Source organism: Etheostoma spectabile, unplaced genomic scaffold, assembly GCF_008692095.1.
Source record: "Etheostoma spectabile isolate EspeVRDwgs_2016 unplaced genomic scaffold, UIUC_Espe_1.0 scaffold00019301, whole genome shotgun sequence".
Lineage (NCBI taxonomy): Eukaryota > Metazoa > Chordata > Actinopteri > Perciformes > Percidae > Etheostoma > Etheostoma spectabile.
Genome location: NW_022604804.1, coordinates 370 through 17,137, shown reverse-complemented (window position 1 = coordinate 17,137; position 16,768 = coordinate 370). Strand labels below are relative to the sequence as shown.

Here is a 16,768-nt window from a genome sequence, read left to right as displayed (position 1 = left end):
GGATCTCTCACAGAAATAATAATATGGTAAGTCTTATGTTTTTGATAAAGTAGGTTCTCAGTCATCCAGGTCAAGTTATCAAAGGAAGGTTTCCTATTGTCAACCCAAATATATGGGTGTTATGGAGACATGGAAAAAGTCACCAGTGTGGAAATGTGCTTGACAATGGCAACCCTGGATTTGCGGGATGTGAAGGCATCTCACCGACTCTGTACCCCCATGTGCTGCAGGCTATCATGTGGGGGAATAGAGATCCACCATTGTGTCTGTCCAAAATGTCCTCCTGTGTTTCAGACATGTGCCTACTAGATGGGAAATAGACTGACATTTGGGTCAACATTGTGGAAATATCTTTAATATGTTCAACTAAGTCTAAATTTGGAAGCCCTTTTAAGTTAACGTGAAGTACAGGTCACAAGCTCAACATGCCACCCCACATACTGTTTTCAGTCAACAGCCAAGAATATTTTACCCGTTGGCCTAGATGTGGACAGGTTGATTTTTTTATTCCACCAGTGACTCTGGCTTAAAACCAGGTTCCACCGAGACTTGAACTCGGATCACTGGATTCAAAGTCCAGTGCTTACCATTACACCATGGAACCACTGTTCTAAAAGGGAACATTGGTTTGCCAGGCAGCTTCTTCCATAATATTAACACTTATGCTATTGAAGGCACCCAACAATTACTGGCTAACTTAAGTCATTTAGTAAGCTAAGCGTTGACAACAGTATGTGGAACAAGCAAGTCAAGAACAGGTTTTAAAGCTCTTGCCACAAACAATGAATACAGCAGTAGATAGGTCTACTGTGTACACATGGTAACTTTACATGGGTTGATAATGCAGATGCTCACAAAAGGTGCGGCTGTACTTGCAATTCATATCTTGCACAAATTAATATCCACTACAATGTAGAGAATAGCTGAGTTCAAGCTTCCCAATACCATATCTGTGAAATTAGTTCTAGAAGGAAACAATTCATGTAAGAAGTGGGATTTGAATCCGAGCCCCAGTAGAGACTGCGACCTGAAAGAGAGCCTTGGAACGCTCAGCCATCCTATCTTTATCTTGTTTATCCTTATCTCTTTATATTAGTTTTTAAATAATTAATATATAAAAAATGACTACATGTGATTATTTTTAATGTTATATCAATAAATATGTTACAATTATATGGCTAAGTAAGCAATAAACCTTTAAATGAGCCCTTCCTGTTTTTTTGTTATGTCTCGGAAAGAAGTATTATGCTTTTGGGTCGGCTGTCCATCTCTACATCAAGATCAGAAAGACTTCATTGATCTGTGAAGGGAAACTCTTGAAAAGACTGCTCCTTCGAGCTGGATTTGAACCAGCGACCTAGAGGATTTCAGCTTAATGCCTCTACGAGTCCTTCCGCTCTACCAACTGAGCTATCGAGGGCAACAAGTGTTTGATACGCACTTCCATTCTTGTGTAAGGTTGATAACACAGGACCCCTGGAGGGACTTTCGGAATCATCAGAGGCTGTTAGCTCAGTGATAGAGCGCACTTCACATCTCATCAGCAAGGTAATTAATATGATTATTAGAGTTACTTCCCAATTTCAAGGGGAGGATCAAGCCAAAATGACACAGCTGCAAGACATCACCATGGTTGGCTTCCAGCTATGTAATAGATGCAAATGGCATTGCTGGAATGCAACTTCATCATTGTGTGCTGAACTGTAATGTATTGGTGAAGTAACTAAAAACATAAGAGGCAACTTGGCAGAGGATTGGCTGAAGCTTCCTTCCACCACTTTGCCACCCGTAAGCTGTTGGAACCTTTGTTGCCACCTTCCCTCAAAATGTGAATCACAGAATTTCCATCCCCTGACCTAAACAGCAGAGCAGAGTGGCGCAGCGGAAACGTGCTGGGCCCATAACCCAGAGGTCGATGGATCGAAACCATCCTCTGCTAAATCTCATCATTTGTATCAGCACTAAGTCTATTTCCAGTCTGTGGATGGTCAGCAAAGCATCTGCTGCTGCAAGTGAAAAGGAAACTTAATGGCATGTCAAGTTTAAGGGAACTACAGTGCTGATACCTGTTGTAACACCAATTCATCTGGAACATAATACATGTTATATCTATACAAATGTTCATTTTTGCAATATCACGTAGGTGAAAAGATTCCTCACAGTGGTGCTGGAGGCCAGGGTGATGCCATCCAGAGTAACTATCTCTTTGGATAATGCGTCACGGAGGTGCTTGGGCCCCAGAAACAATAACTTAAGTTTTCCAATTTTCCATCAAGGAAATATGGCTGTGATCTGTCAGTGAATAGAAAGGCAATGGTCAAGTAGTTTGTTTGGCATGTAGTGTTTTTTGGGCTCCACTGCCAGATTGAGCTTTCTGATTATATTATACGACAGACTACTTTTGACACAAAACATTTTTTAAAAATTCCATTGCGTGCAGTTGAAGCAGGATATGAAGAATTGCCAACATGCTGTACTACAATTTTGCTTCCTCCTCATCTGTGTTAAATTAACGATAAACTGGACAGTAAGTTACGGATTAGGTTTGTAACAGCTTCTGTCTTCGTCTGAGAGTTGAACCCATAACCTCCCGCACCCAAAGTACAATCATACCGCTAGACCAACAAGCCACTTAAAAACGCCTTATTAGCAATTTTCCATCAAGTAAATGTGACTAGTCAGTGTCTCGAAAGGCAAAGTAGTCCCATCCAGGAGCTAGCGCACCCTAAGCAAAGTTAAACATTGGTAGACCTTATAACTATCATTTATGTGAGCTTCCTGCTTACCTTGAAGGATATTGAAGGAGACTACTGAAGCAATAATTAGCAAATACCTTGTTAAAAAATGTTATCAACACCCTTCACTCTTTGCAATTTTTCTCTGACATTTTTTATTTTAGAATATTGTAACCAGCATTAAGTGAGTAGTTTAAGGTCTGTGTGAATGTGGGCCGAGCATTTACCTCGGCTTAACTTGTGAACATCTCTTTGGCATATTCCCAGTCTGATCAAGTCCAGGTGCTGGAAAATCTGTGATTCACGTTTTGAGGGAATGGGATCTGCATGTGCTTTCTTACCAGAAAGTTTCTGGAGGTCCAAATGGCATCTTTGATGGCGGCCATGGTGAGCCACTGATTTGCAAAGTTACATGCTGGTATCTGTTTCTTTGGCCTGACGGATGGACAGACGACCCAAAAGCATAATACTTCTTGCCAAGACATAACAAGAAACAAAAAAAAGAGGCGGGGGGAGATAGAGTTACGTAAGAACGAAAGACAGACTACTGCCTGTGTCAACTAAAGCCTGTACTGTCTTTTCCTTTTTACTTTCACAGGGACAGTAACATCAGAGGTGCCAGGTATGCAACATATTCTGGAATCAGACATTTGCTTCACTGAGCAATTGGGCCTAATGTGACCTGGCTGGCCACAACCATGACATACTATTACCCCGGGTGCTACAGCTGGAATGAGACTAACACTGGGTTTTCTTGGGACATTGGAGGGCTTAAACACACAACACCTACCACCCACAGACTTACCAGAGAATGTCCTCTCCGGCTCTTGCTGGTCTGCTGGGTCATTCTTTCTCACGTCCTGCTGTTGAAGGCCCAGACGATAGCCTCTACCAGTTTGCCTGGCGGCCATGAAGGTCTCCACCAGGTCTACCGCTTGTGCCAACAAAGGCAGGGGTGCGCTCTCTCACCCATACCTGAAGCTTGGGGTGCAGTCTTTAGTCCAATATAATCAGAAAGCTCACTCTGGCAGTGGAGCAATAAAAACCTTATGTGCCAAACAAACTACTTAACAAATGCCTTTTGAGTCACCGACTGATCACATTTATTTGATGGAAAATTGCTAATATGATGTTAGTACGTGGCTTGTTGGTCTAGGGGTATGATTCTAGCTTCGGGTGCGAGAGGTCCCGGATGAGACTACTTTGCATCGAAGTGGAGGTATGGATTGACCAATGTGGTTTATTTATTGAGTGTGATGGACAAGAGACTGTCACCTATGTGGCAAATTCATCACGATATTACTATTAGGTTTTACTGGCAAAATAAAGTCTGTATGTTGGTAAAAATATTTCGTATCAAATGTTTCCTGTTGTCAAATGATATCGGAATTCTGAATTGGGCAGTGGAGCCGTGAAAAGACCCCATGATAATCTACTTGACCATAGCCTTTCAAGTAAGTGACAAATCTAAGCTGCATTTCCTTTTTTAAGCTGCATTTCCTTTTTACCAATATTCAATTTCCAATTTTGGCAAAAGTAGTCTGTCGTCCAATAGATGGTGGAAACTAGGCTTATCTGCTGTCACTTTTGACCAAAAAATTCAAGTTCCAATCTTGGTACAATGTTTTGCGTCAAAAGTAGTCTTTCGTCCAATAAAATCAGACAGCTCAATCTGGGACTGTTGCCATAAAAACACCACATGCCAAACAAACTACTAATGCGGTTTGTGAAAAACCATAATATTCCAGTTTTTTTAACAGTAAGTTGTGGTCAGTTATATCAAATGCTGCAGTAAAATCAAGCATCACAACACCTATTATTTTCCTCTCGTCCATATCCTTAAACCAGTCATCAACCATCTGAGTCAGGGCAGTGGCAGTTGAGTGTTTTCCTCTGTATGTATACAAGCTGAAAAACTGTAATTAAATTATTTAAAAAATAAAACTGAATCTGTTCATAAACAATTCTTTCCATTATTTTACAGAGAATTGGTAATAAGCTTATTGGTCTACTGTTTGATCCAGAGAAAGGCATTTTCTTATTCTTTGGTATTGGCACAACTTTACATATCTTCCATGCTTGCAGACATATATTTTCCATAAAACACATATTAATTATATGAGCAATAGTAGGAACAATGATTGAAACTATTGGCTTAATCCACTTATATTCAAGATAGTCCACACCAGGTGGTTTATTTTACAATTCATCAGAAGCTACATGTTTTACTTTCCATGATCTTATTTATCAATGTTTTTGACAAATCCGTGTTGTGTAGCTGTGTAGTATTTTTAAGATTATTTTATTTACGAAATAATCATTGACACAATTTGCTATATCACTTGGTTTAGTAAGAAAATCACCTTCATTTTTCTATCTAAAAGGTCTATCTCTGTAGGGATCCATCCCATAATGTTGTCACACACTTAGAATAATAATCTGAGTCTTTCATCACTTTAAGTGGATGGAAACGTTCTCTTATCAAGGAGTTTAAACACAGAAACGGCAGAAAGGATAAATCCACCAAATCAAGTCACAAATAATCAGCCATAGACCTCGTTTAATTTATTTTATTTTAACTACAAAACAATAACTTGAGAGCGAACAATTAAAAATGGCCAACTTCTAGTTTGTTGGTAATGATGAGAGGACCAATTTACACAAATATTTCTAAACCCACTATTTAAGGGTGACAAAAATGTTTTCCTAAAATAAAATTACAATGACTTTCTGCCAGCCAAAAAGATGTATGTTTCTAGAGATGAGAAGAAAGTTTTTACAAAATCAAAAAGTTTCAAACATGTCTACGTTTTCCAACCAAAACGTCTTTAAACGTCTTAATGTTTCTCCTTTGGGCCTTCTCCTTCCCACGGTGGATACATTGTGGTTAGGGTTGGGTACCAAAACCTGGTGCTAGTAGGGCACTGGTGCCTTAACACCCGGTATCTATCGGACCGAATAGTAACGGGGATTTTGGGGCCTCGTTTCGGTTCTACTGAAATACCAGCGCTGCCCTTTTCCATCTAGTGGTTGTTTTTGTCATTTAGCAGCAATTGCTCGAAAAAATACGTTATTGTTATTACATTTTTTTTCCATTTATTTGGACCATATAGCAATAAACAAGCTGTTCTCAAATGTTCCTTAAATGTTTGTTTTTTTAATAATAAAAAATTATTTTTAAAAGGATGGGGTCAGGCACCGATTCTGGTGCCTAAATGGTAAAGGGTTCTGAGGACAGGCAGAAAACAGTCCAGCTGATCCTCAATAACATACATGTTGATCAGAAGATAAAGTTACTGCTGGTCAGCCTTCAATGTGGAGAGAAGATCAGAATATCACAACACAGCTATCAGGGCATGAGGAGGAGGAAACAGCTTGGCTCTGAAACATGTTCACAACGAGGCAGGGTGAATGCGTTTGTGAGTTTTAAGGCTACTACTACAAGAAAAGGTTTTCCCACATTGTTCACACCAGTACGGCTTCTCTCCAGTGTGAATACGCTGGTGAGATTTAAGGTTACCACTATGAGAAAATGTTTTCCCACATTGTTCACACCAGTACGGTTTCTCTCCAGTGTGAATACGCTGGTGAGTTTTAAAGGCATCCCCACGAGCAAAAGTTTCCCCACATTGTTCACAGCTGTAAGGTTTCTCTCCAGTGTGAATGCGCTGGTGAGTTTTAAGGTGACCACGCTGAGAAAAGGTTTCCCCACATTGTTCACAGCTGTAAGGTTTCTCTCCAGTGTGAATGCGCTGGTGAGTTTTAAGGTGACCACTCTTAGAAAAGGTTTGTCCACATTGTTCACACCAGTACGGCTCTCTCCAGTGTGTTGAGTTTTAAGGTGACCACTCTGAGAAAAGGTTTTTCCACATTGTTCACAGCTGTACGGCTTCTCTCCAGTGTGAATGTGCTGGTGTGTTTTTAGGGTACTTTGTAGTATGAAAGCTGCCCCACATTGATCACAGCTGTACGACTTCTCTCCAGTGTGAACTCTCTGATGAATCTTTAAATATCCTGATGTTGTGAAGGATTTGTCACAGTGCTGACAACGGTGACGTTTGACTCCTCTTCCTCTCCGTTTCTATCAACAGACAGAAAAACCAAGAGAGTGAGTTAGTGAGGTGCCATGCTGTAGAGCTATCTTAAACTAGAAACAACATTTAGAGCATGTCTATGGAACATTGTTTGACTGACGCATTACCTTTCTTAATTATCTGCCTACATCACTATTATGGAGTTGCATTATGGTAAATTAACATCCATTGTTGGTTAGTTTGTGATAAATAAACTACTTTTGATCAATTTATGTGTGGTCTCCATTTTGTTGCCAGCCTTTAGCCAGATGTTTAGTAACAAATGGGGGATCATTCAGGATTTTTAGTGTCGGGAAAGTTGTAAAAGATTTTTAGCTTTCAGTGGTATCTGTAGGGGTTACCGTGTTGTCTTCATGTTGCTGGAACAGCTCTACTCCAGTAAAGTAAATTGGAACCATTGTCCCTGATAGCCATTAGCAATGAGGGGCACCAGTTGACCTTTGACCTTTTGTTTGAGGTTGTCGTTTTTGCTAAATCAAATGTGTATAGCCAGCAGTATTGTGTAAGTAAGTAATATGGTAGTGTAATGTGGTATTGTCCACACAAGCTCCATTTCCTCAAGCATTTCTGAAGCTCAGCAGAGCTTTCTGCTGTGCTCTGGAATAAAACTGCTGAGCATCACTGACTCCTCTGAAAAACACAAGCGTATATGTCGTGGTCAAGGATGTTTAAAAAATAGCTTTGATGTACAGTTGTGTTCAAAATAATAGCATCACTAAACTCAATCATATTTTTTGGTAAAAGTGATATTTCTACAAGGCAAATAATAAAAGTCCTAGAAAACCAACAGTCATGACCTGCATGCTGCTCATTCTGTGGAATTGAATCTGTAATTGAAAGGAGCATGTTCAAAATAATAGCAGTGTTGTGTTCAATTAGTGAGCTGATTGATTCTGTGAAGAAACAGGTGTCAGTTATGGCCTATATTTAATCTATATACTGTATATATACATATTTAAGGAAGGAAGGAAGTACATGTTGTGCATGCTTGTTATAGTGCATTTCACGCTGAAATACTCAGCAAAATGGCTCGTTCCAGACATTGCTCTGAGGAACAGAGGACTTTGATTAAAAAGTTGATGTGAGAGGGGAAAACATATAAAGAAGTGCAGAAGATTATAAGCTGCTCAGCCAAAATGATTTCAAATGCCTTGAAATGGCATCCAAAGCCTGACCGACGTGGGAAACAACCAAAGGACACATTGACTGGCCAACGGAGAAATGGAGCAACATTCTGGGGACTGATGAGAGGGAAACTGTTCTTTTTGGGTCTAGGAGCCGCAGACAGTTTGTCCTCCGACCCCCCTGCACTGAAATCAAGCCCCAGTCCACTGTGAAGACAGTAAAGCATGGTGGTTATGGGATGTTTCTCATACTGTGGTGTTGGGCCTGTTTATCACATACCAGGGATCATGGATCAGTTCCAATACATCAGAATACTTGAAGAGGTCATGTTGCCTTATGCTGAAGAGGAAATGCCTTTGAAACGGGTCTTTCAACAAGACAAGGACCCAAACACACCAGGAAGGAGCAAAGTCTTGGTTCCAGATGAACCAGATGGATGTTATGGAGCGGCCAGCCCAACCCCGGACCTCAATCCCAGAGAACACTTGTAGGGTGACATCATAAATGCTGTTTCTGAGGCCAAACCCAGTAATGCAGAGGGATTATGGGATGTAGTTCAATGGTCCTGGGCTGGAATACCTGTTCACAGGTGACTCCATGCAACACAGATATGAAGCAGTTCTCAGAAATAATGGTTATGCAACTAAATATTAGTGCAGGGATTCAAACCCTGACACATTTTTCAGTTTATACAGTAAACATTTGAGTTTGTAAAGAAAAATGCAAATACTGCTAATATTCCTTTTCTTCACTTCCTGTAAAGGTAGAACACAAACTTGATCAATGTTGGTAATGTTCTGATTTGGAAATGAACGGCCAGTGTTCCCAATGCATTGGTATTATGAAATTAAAAGCTATTCTAAGGATTTGGAGCATTATTCACTTCTTTAAAAACACAGCTGTTATTCTGAGCACAACTGTATGTAAAGGTTTTGCATACAAAGGTGTAATGATTGGTTGAAAGGGGGGTGGCCTACTACACCCCCCCCAACAATACAAGCATGTCCATTGATCTGCGTTTGTAGATAAACAGACAGAGTGAGTGAGATAGTAAGGGGCCATGGTGGAGAGAGCTAAGTAAAACCAGAAGCATCGTTCACAGCATGTCTGTGTTTAAGTTTCACTGCTGCATTACCATGGTTACGCTGTGTGTGTGTGTGTGTGTGTGTGTGTTAATAAAGTTTGGATTGAATATCTGCATGGCCTTTTTGTTTCCGGTCTAGACATGCTCTTTATGGAAAGACCTAGGAGATAAATAACATCCCAGAGTCCGGTCTAGACCTGCTCTTTATCTTTATGGAAAGCACAAAGAGAAAACTGATGTTGTGATTTAGCGCTATATAAATAAAACTCAATTGAACTTGGACTCTTCAGTCTGGAGTACCCTCTTTCCTTCACTCACCTCCTCCTCCCTGACAACTTTCCTCTTGCCCTCCTTCTTCTTTTCCTCCTCCTCCTCCTCCTCCTCCTCGTGTTTCTGCATGTACTCTGTGATAAGGTCCAGGTCCAGGTTCTCTTGTGGCTCCCATGTGTTCTCCTCACTGGAAAGGTGAGTGCAGACCGAAGAACATCTCCTCACACTTTGTTTTTTAGGAAATACATTCTCACTCTAATTATCATTCCTGTTATTCCTTTTTTCTATTTCTAAGGTTATTTGTGGGTCTGCAACTTAGAGTCAAATTACAAAACTTTCAACTCTCAGTGCATGATACCATGCTGACACTTATTTGCAATATGTAAATATATTAAATATATCAGGACCAAGAACACCAAGCATTAATATTATAGACTCATACTTACTCTGAGAACCCCTTCCATTTCAGCAGAAACTCTACTCTTCCCTTCACCACTCTGCGGTCCAAAACCTTCTCCACCACATACTCCTCTTCCTCCTCCTCCTTCACTGCTGCTTCAGGCTGCTCCTCCTTTCCTGCTCTGGTCGCCACCTACTGTCTGCTGAGGACGCCTTTGGTAGACCCAACGGGGTGGGGTAGGGGGGACATGCAGAGATAATGATACAAGGGTTAGAAGAACTAATGGGAGGTGTGAGTGAATTCTAGCTTACCATGTTTGCTGTATTCAAATCAAAAGTTTTCTTCATGACAACACAGACGTGTGTGTGTGTTTTTTTAAATACAAAAAAGTTATTGCATTTTCTGACATTTTTGTCACTTTCTCAATGTAGTGGGTCCTTTTTAATGTTTTTTCCAATGTTGTTTGTTACTTCTGATGATGACATTTTCAGCTTATTTTGAAGGCCCATTTTTTGTGATGAAAAACTGACAATGGGTCGAATTTGACCCGAGGGTTAACATTTTTTTATATTGGACATGATATCCTAAACATTTTTTGCATTTTATTTTGGGATGTTACATGTTATGTTTGAGAACCTGTGAATGAAACATTTCCATTTTAAGGACTAAAATAAATCTCTAATGTTCACTTAGTTGTTTGCCTTTTTTTTCTTTCAGGAGTTAAAAAGGAACTTTTTTGCAACTAAAAGGTACAAAATGGCTTTGTCACTGGGGCGGTACCTTAACGGGACAACATGGTACCTTTTCTAAAGGTACTTGGTTGTACCTTGGTTTAAGGTACATTATTGATCCTCAAAGGTATAATATTGTCCCTTAGAAGGAAGAAACAGGTAAGGTACAAATTTGATCCTCTTATTCAAGGTACAACTACGTACCTTTGAGGGTACCACCCCAGTGACAAGCTTTTGTTCCTTAAAAGGTATTGTTTTGTACTTTTTATTTTGATGGTATAAGGTGGAAGGTCTACAGTTCATTATTAATTAACAACGGTATTGGGTATCGACAGATACACAAAGCCCAGGCATCGGGACTGGGGCTGAAAGAGTCAGATCAGTGCATCCCTAAATAAAACTGGCAACAACCTGGTCGCATCAGCTGATTTGCAGCAGACATTTCATTTTCAGAGTCAAATTCCAGCAGGAGTCCTCTCAGGACAGATCTAGTAGGGGTACGCCACATTATCTACTTTACAGAGAGACAACCATTTGACACGAGCAAGCATTTGGTGGAACAGTGGCAGACACCAGGGCCAAGCCAGTACGGTTATATGATAGGAGAACACTGACCTGAACACGGCTGCTATCAGAGGCCCAGTCTGCTGCTGGTCTTCTGGGGACCTCGTTGCTCCGCTGCTCCTGGTTCTGGTTGTCCTCCTCCATTCCTCTCTGGTCCTGAAGTCCAGCAGATCTCCACTGTGGCTGCTTACACTGGGAAGAAATCTAAAGGGAAAACGTGGACTTTGGAGTTAACACACACAACTTTATTAGGTCATTTCCCCTCACACCGCTACGGTGGCCCACACGGTTCAACACACACACACACAACAGATACAACACACACACACAAAAGATACAACACACACACACAAAAGATACAACACGCACACACAAGCTGGAGGAGCTGACGGCGCTGACCCGGCTGCAAAGGGAGTAGCGGGGGTGCAGCCTCATGTGCTTCACCGAGACGTGGCTGTGTGAACGTTTGCTGCTGCAGCTACAGATCAAATTCACACTGTTGTCTCTCAACTTCAAAACCAGCACCCCCATTCCCTCCTCCTCATCTCCGGGGACTTCAATCATGCTTCCCTGTCCTCTGCTCCCCCCCCCTTCACCCAGTATGTTAAATGCCCCACCAGGGGCGTCACAACTTTGGATTTACTGTATGCAAACATCAAAGATGCATACACCTCTCCCCCACCTCCCCCCACCGGCCGCTCAGATCACAACCTGGTCCACCTGGTCCCAGACTACCCCCCTGTGGGGGCCAAACAACAACCTGTGGAGAGGCTTGTGAAGCAGTGGTTTGAGGAGGTCAGTGATAGGCTCAGAAACTGCTTTGAAACTACAGACTGGGAAGCACTCTGCACCCCCCACGGCACCGACACAGACAGCATGACCAAATGCATCACAGACTAGATGAACTTCTGTGGGAGAACACTGGGCCCTCCAAGTTGGTCCAGTTTTTTCCCCAACAACAAAACCTGGGGGACCTCTGAGATAAAAGCTCTGCTGTATGAGAAAGAAGAGGGTCTTTGCATCAGGGGACAGAGAGGAGCTGCACAGAGTCCAGAAGGAACTCCGGCTCAAGATCAGGAGGGGGAAGGTCATCTATGGGAGAAATTAGAAAAGAGTCTGGAACAGAACAAGACCAGGGACGTCTGGAGAGGGCTGCAGAACATCTCAGGTCACAGCAGAGGTGGGGGGGGGGGGGGAACCAAGCCAGCGGAGACCAGGACTGGGCAGATGAGCTGAATCTGGTTTTAACAGATTGGACTCTGCCTACTCGCCTTTTCTTCCCCCCCCCCCCCCCCCTTTCACACCTCCCCTAGCCTACTCCCCCCCCAGCCTGCCACCTTCAACGACCCTCAACATCAATATTACAATCCCACCAGCCCCTCCTCCCCCTGCTCAACACACACACAAAAGCTACATCACACACACAAATGCTACAACACACAAAGACACAAATGCTACACACACACACAAAGCTACATCACACACACAAAAGCTACAACACACAAAGACACAAATGCTACAACACACACAAAGCTACAACACACAGACACACAAGCTACAACACGCACACACACAAGCTACAACACACACACAAGCTACAACACACACACAAAAGCTACAACACCACACACAAGCTACAACACACACACACAAGCTACAACACACAAAGACACAAATGCTACAACACACACACAAAGCTACAACACACAGACACACAAGCTACAACACGCACACACACAAGCTACAACACACAACATAGCTACAACACACACACAAAGCTACAACACACCACACAAGCTACAACACACACACACAGCTACAACACACCACAACACACACACACAAGCTACAACACACACACCACAAGCTACAACACACACACACAAACGCTACAACACCCACAAACGCTACAACACACACACAAAAGCTACAACACAACAACAAAAGCTACAACACGCAGACACAGGTTACAATACACACAAAAGCTGCAACACCACACAAAAGTTACAATACACACAACGCTACAACATACACATAAAAGCTACAATACACACACAAAAGCTACAACACACACACAAAAGCTACAACACACTGGCGTGTAAAGGGCAGTTATCAATGTGTTTACCTGAGTGTGTGCGGGTTCACCTGGAGCTCTGTCTTCTTAAAACTCACTAATAACAAAGAACACAGCTATCCTGCAGCCAGCCCGAGATCACAGTGAAGCAACGAGACTTCCGGTTTCCTCCAAGTCAGGGTTTTTCAGAATAAAGTTCAAAATGAAAGAAGGTCGCCGCCTGGAGGCCAGGAGGGGAACAACAGCTCCACATTCACTTAATGAATCAGTTAGAGGTGGACTGGGACAGTATTTGGTCATTTTTGGTATTGTGCGATGACGTCACACTGGGGAGAGAAGTCTCAGCCTGGCACTAGAACTACGGAGACTGACTGGGATGAGGAAGAGGAGGAAAGGCCAGCAGCTGTATAATCACAAACCTGACAGACGTGAGAGGGCAAATGAGGAATTGTCAAGATTGTGGGGAAGTCTCCTTCATTTATCTCCTTCATTTATCTCCTTTATTTAGCAACGCAACAATGCATACGATGACTTTACTTATTACTGTCAGTGAATAGCAGCGAGTGAACGTTTTCTTTCAATCTAGTGACAGGGATCATGTCGTTAGTTCGGATAAGTACTGGTACACTTATCTAGATATAGGAATAGAAGGCATCCCCGAGTGTTATTTCTAAGTGTTTACCTCTTCCTCCGGTGAAAACGTGTCGCTGTTTGGCCGGTGTGTGTGTGTGGGGCGGCAAAGCTGCGGTGGAGAGCGGGTGGTGTAGGGGAGTAGCATACGGTCGGATAGCTCATACCGCGCACACTCTGGCTACTCTTCATTTATCTTTAACGTCATAAATGTAAATAATGTCCAGGATCTCCGGGAAAGAAACGATATGCGTGTGTCCGTTTCAAACACCACTGCAGGTTGATTGTGGGCGACAACGCCGTCGTGGTTAGCTTACCTTACCGAAACTTACTGCCGAAGTTGGTGGCTAGCTACGAGACTTTAGCTGATCCGCTAGCATCTGTAAAGGCTAACTATAGCCATTATATATATATATAATATAACTATAGCTTTGTGTGTAACGTAACAAACCCCCCCATCTCGTATGAGCGATGCTTACTATTCCCTTCAACATTATTGGTTCAAAAGGCGCACTAATGCCACAAGTAAGATTGTTTACAACATGGACGCATACATAGGCAACACCAAAGGCAGTCGTAATATTTACCTAGCAGGCTAGGCTAACGCTGTTGTGCTAACGTCCGGCGGCGTAGCGTTAGCTAGCTCTAAACTTGTGAAACGCCTAACACATCCCCCGTCTAAGCTGTGTTTCACTTTCAGGTCTTTGAGTTCTTGGTTACGTCCGTCTTTGAAAAATCTGCCCGCCTAACACGGACAAATTGTACCCACCTTCCTACCTAGCTAGCTAACCTACAGCTAGCTAGCTCGCTAGCTATACCGGTTTGCTAGCTAGCTATAGCTATAGCTCTATCTCTCTCTTTAAATATATCTATCAATACTGTCTATCTGTCTATATGTCTAGCTATATATATAGGCTATCTATGTATATGTATGTATTATCTATAATCTTTGCTGAACACTCTTTCTTACACTGTTATCTCTTCTATCTCTCTTGTAACTCTCAATGGTCTCTCTAAGCTGGCTGGCCTATCGTCTCCCTTGTGTGACATCATGCAATGCATTGTGGGAGAAAAGCAAACCACTGTAAAATATGACCTACTTTTTCGTGTTATTTTTATGTTATGTGATACTTTTCAATATCATATACAGTGGATACATTTGAATGTTTATTACCAACAATCAATAAGTGCAAATTCGTTGGAAAATTAAACCTGCAACATGGGCTTTAAATCAGGTACATTTTAAAAAAACTTAACACTTGAAAAACACACAACCAAACTGCTCAATACAGTAACGTAAGTAATGTGTATTCCTTATTTTCCACCTCTGCCAATACCTCACTATAAAGTGTGTATTAAATGAACCAAACTGAGTGAACTATGTGAATTTCCCCCTCACCGATATACGTATACAGGGTGTCCTTCCTCTACATCTGTGTTACTACTTCTTAACATTAATAGAATAATTCTACAAAGTATGAATTTCTGGTGTCGATGTGCATTTGATCCGATGACGCCGTGACATCTTCATAACTTCAGAGTCAGAGAGACGTCAGAACCAGTCCAACTGTTCCCAGGAATCTTTTAGTTTGCCTATAATCTGCATTTAGTATTTATAGAGACTGATATATATTATATAATATATAGTATATATATATATGTTGTTGTTGTTTTTTTTAATAAAAAAAAAATTCAAGTATTTTATTCTTTAGCTTGAAAGTTGATGTGAGCTTTTACTTTGAAAAGTAAGAGATAGAGCCTATTTTTTAAAGTTTTTATTCCGATGCAAGCTTTTATTTTGAATTTAGATCTTGGCGACGGCACCAGGTGGGATGGCAGAAGGATTTTTTTTTAGTTGCCTGTAATCTGCATTTATTTTTTAGACAGAAATATATTTTGTAGTATTTTATTCATAGCATGATAGTCAACGCAAGCTTATTTTATTCCAGATCGAGCTTTATTTTGAAAAGTAGAAGCTCGGGATGGCACCAGGCGGGACGGCATGACATTGGGATTCCCAGGCTGCAGCCATACACTCTTGACCCAGTCAGTGTGAGAAGTCCCCCATCAGATGATGGAGTTCTACTATCTGTCCACTAGATGGAGCTAACTGACCATCTAATGAGCTGAAGATCAGCAACTTGTACAGCAGGTATCTCTCCAAGTGACCTCCATGTGACTACATCGACGTATACATTGTACATTTAGCTTTTAGTACTTACTACCTTGATACTTCCCCCACAACAGCCCCTGTTTCTCATGTGGCTCCTTGGGAAAATGATTGCCCCCCCTTTCCCTAGGACAACGTATATAGGAGACAGGCTAAATTATCACAACGTCTGCTCATACGGCTGTTTAGAGGTGTAAGAAGCTAGCTGCTAGTCTGGCCTAACCCTAGTTAGCGGGAGCGTCTGTTCCCTGGATGTTGTTGTTTCTTCATTCATTTTTTTTGGAGCCGCACAGCATCGTGAAAACGTTAATCTACTGTCAGCTGTTGTCAGAGGACGCAGGGGAGGGAAACAAGAAATAAAAACACAAACTCTCAAAACCCAACTGCTGCAGATCCGCTCACTGACAGTCATGAAGTCGTTTCCTGTATATCTGTAATTTAATGTAAAAAAAATACAGACACTTATATCCATTTCTGTGTGAAAGGGCTGCACACACCTCGTAAAAAACATACAGACTATCGTGTTTGTCCGCTTGTAGAGCAGATAGTGAAGTTCCGGCTGTAATAGGCCTGTGTGGTTAACTCAGCTGCAAACGCAGCAGTAGATCTCTATCTTTGGTTGGTCGGAGTCCGGTCAGGTCTACCCGGCAGCACCGAAGCTCAGGATGGGATAGGAGCGCAACCCCTAATATCCCCCCCCCCACGCTGCTCTCTGGCCGCTGTCACCAGTTTGGTGATTTGGTGAAGCGTAGTGTTGAACATCAGCTCCTCTTACGTTTACGCGTGGCAATGGAGCCGGCCAGCAGAGTGTAAAAAACTTCTATTGGAGGATTATATATATGGTCTATTGGTAAAGCTTCATTGATCCTTTAAGGGGGGGGGCACATTTTG

At 41.9% G+C, this 16,768-nt stretch overlaps 1 long non-coding RNA gene and 1 other non-coding gene across 2 annotated transcripts; both read right to left on the bottom strand.

Moving 5' to 3' along the window:
* Positions 1–1,329: 1,329 nt before the first annotated feature.
* trnat-cgu (transfer RNA threonine (anticodon CGU)) lies at positions 1,330–1,420 on the bottom strand. Its single transcript is given in 2 exon segments — positions 1,330–1,366; positions 1,383–1,420. It is a non-coding gene; the product is annotated as a tRNA-Thr (tRNA).
* Positions 1,421–9,900: 8,480 nt separating this feature from the next.
* LOC116684508 (uncharacterized) lies at positions 9,901–13,163 on the bottom strand. The gene is made up of 3 exons (XR_004330782.1): positions 13,149–13,163; positions 11,055–11,207; positions 9,901–9,920 (listed from the first exon to the last, which is right to left on the bottom strand). It is a non-coding gene; the product is annotated as an uncharacterized LOC116684508 (long non-coding RNA).
* Between the last annotated feature and the right edge of the window lie 3,605 nt (positions 13,164–16,768).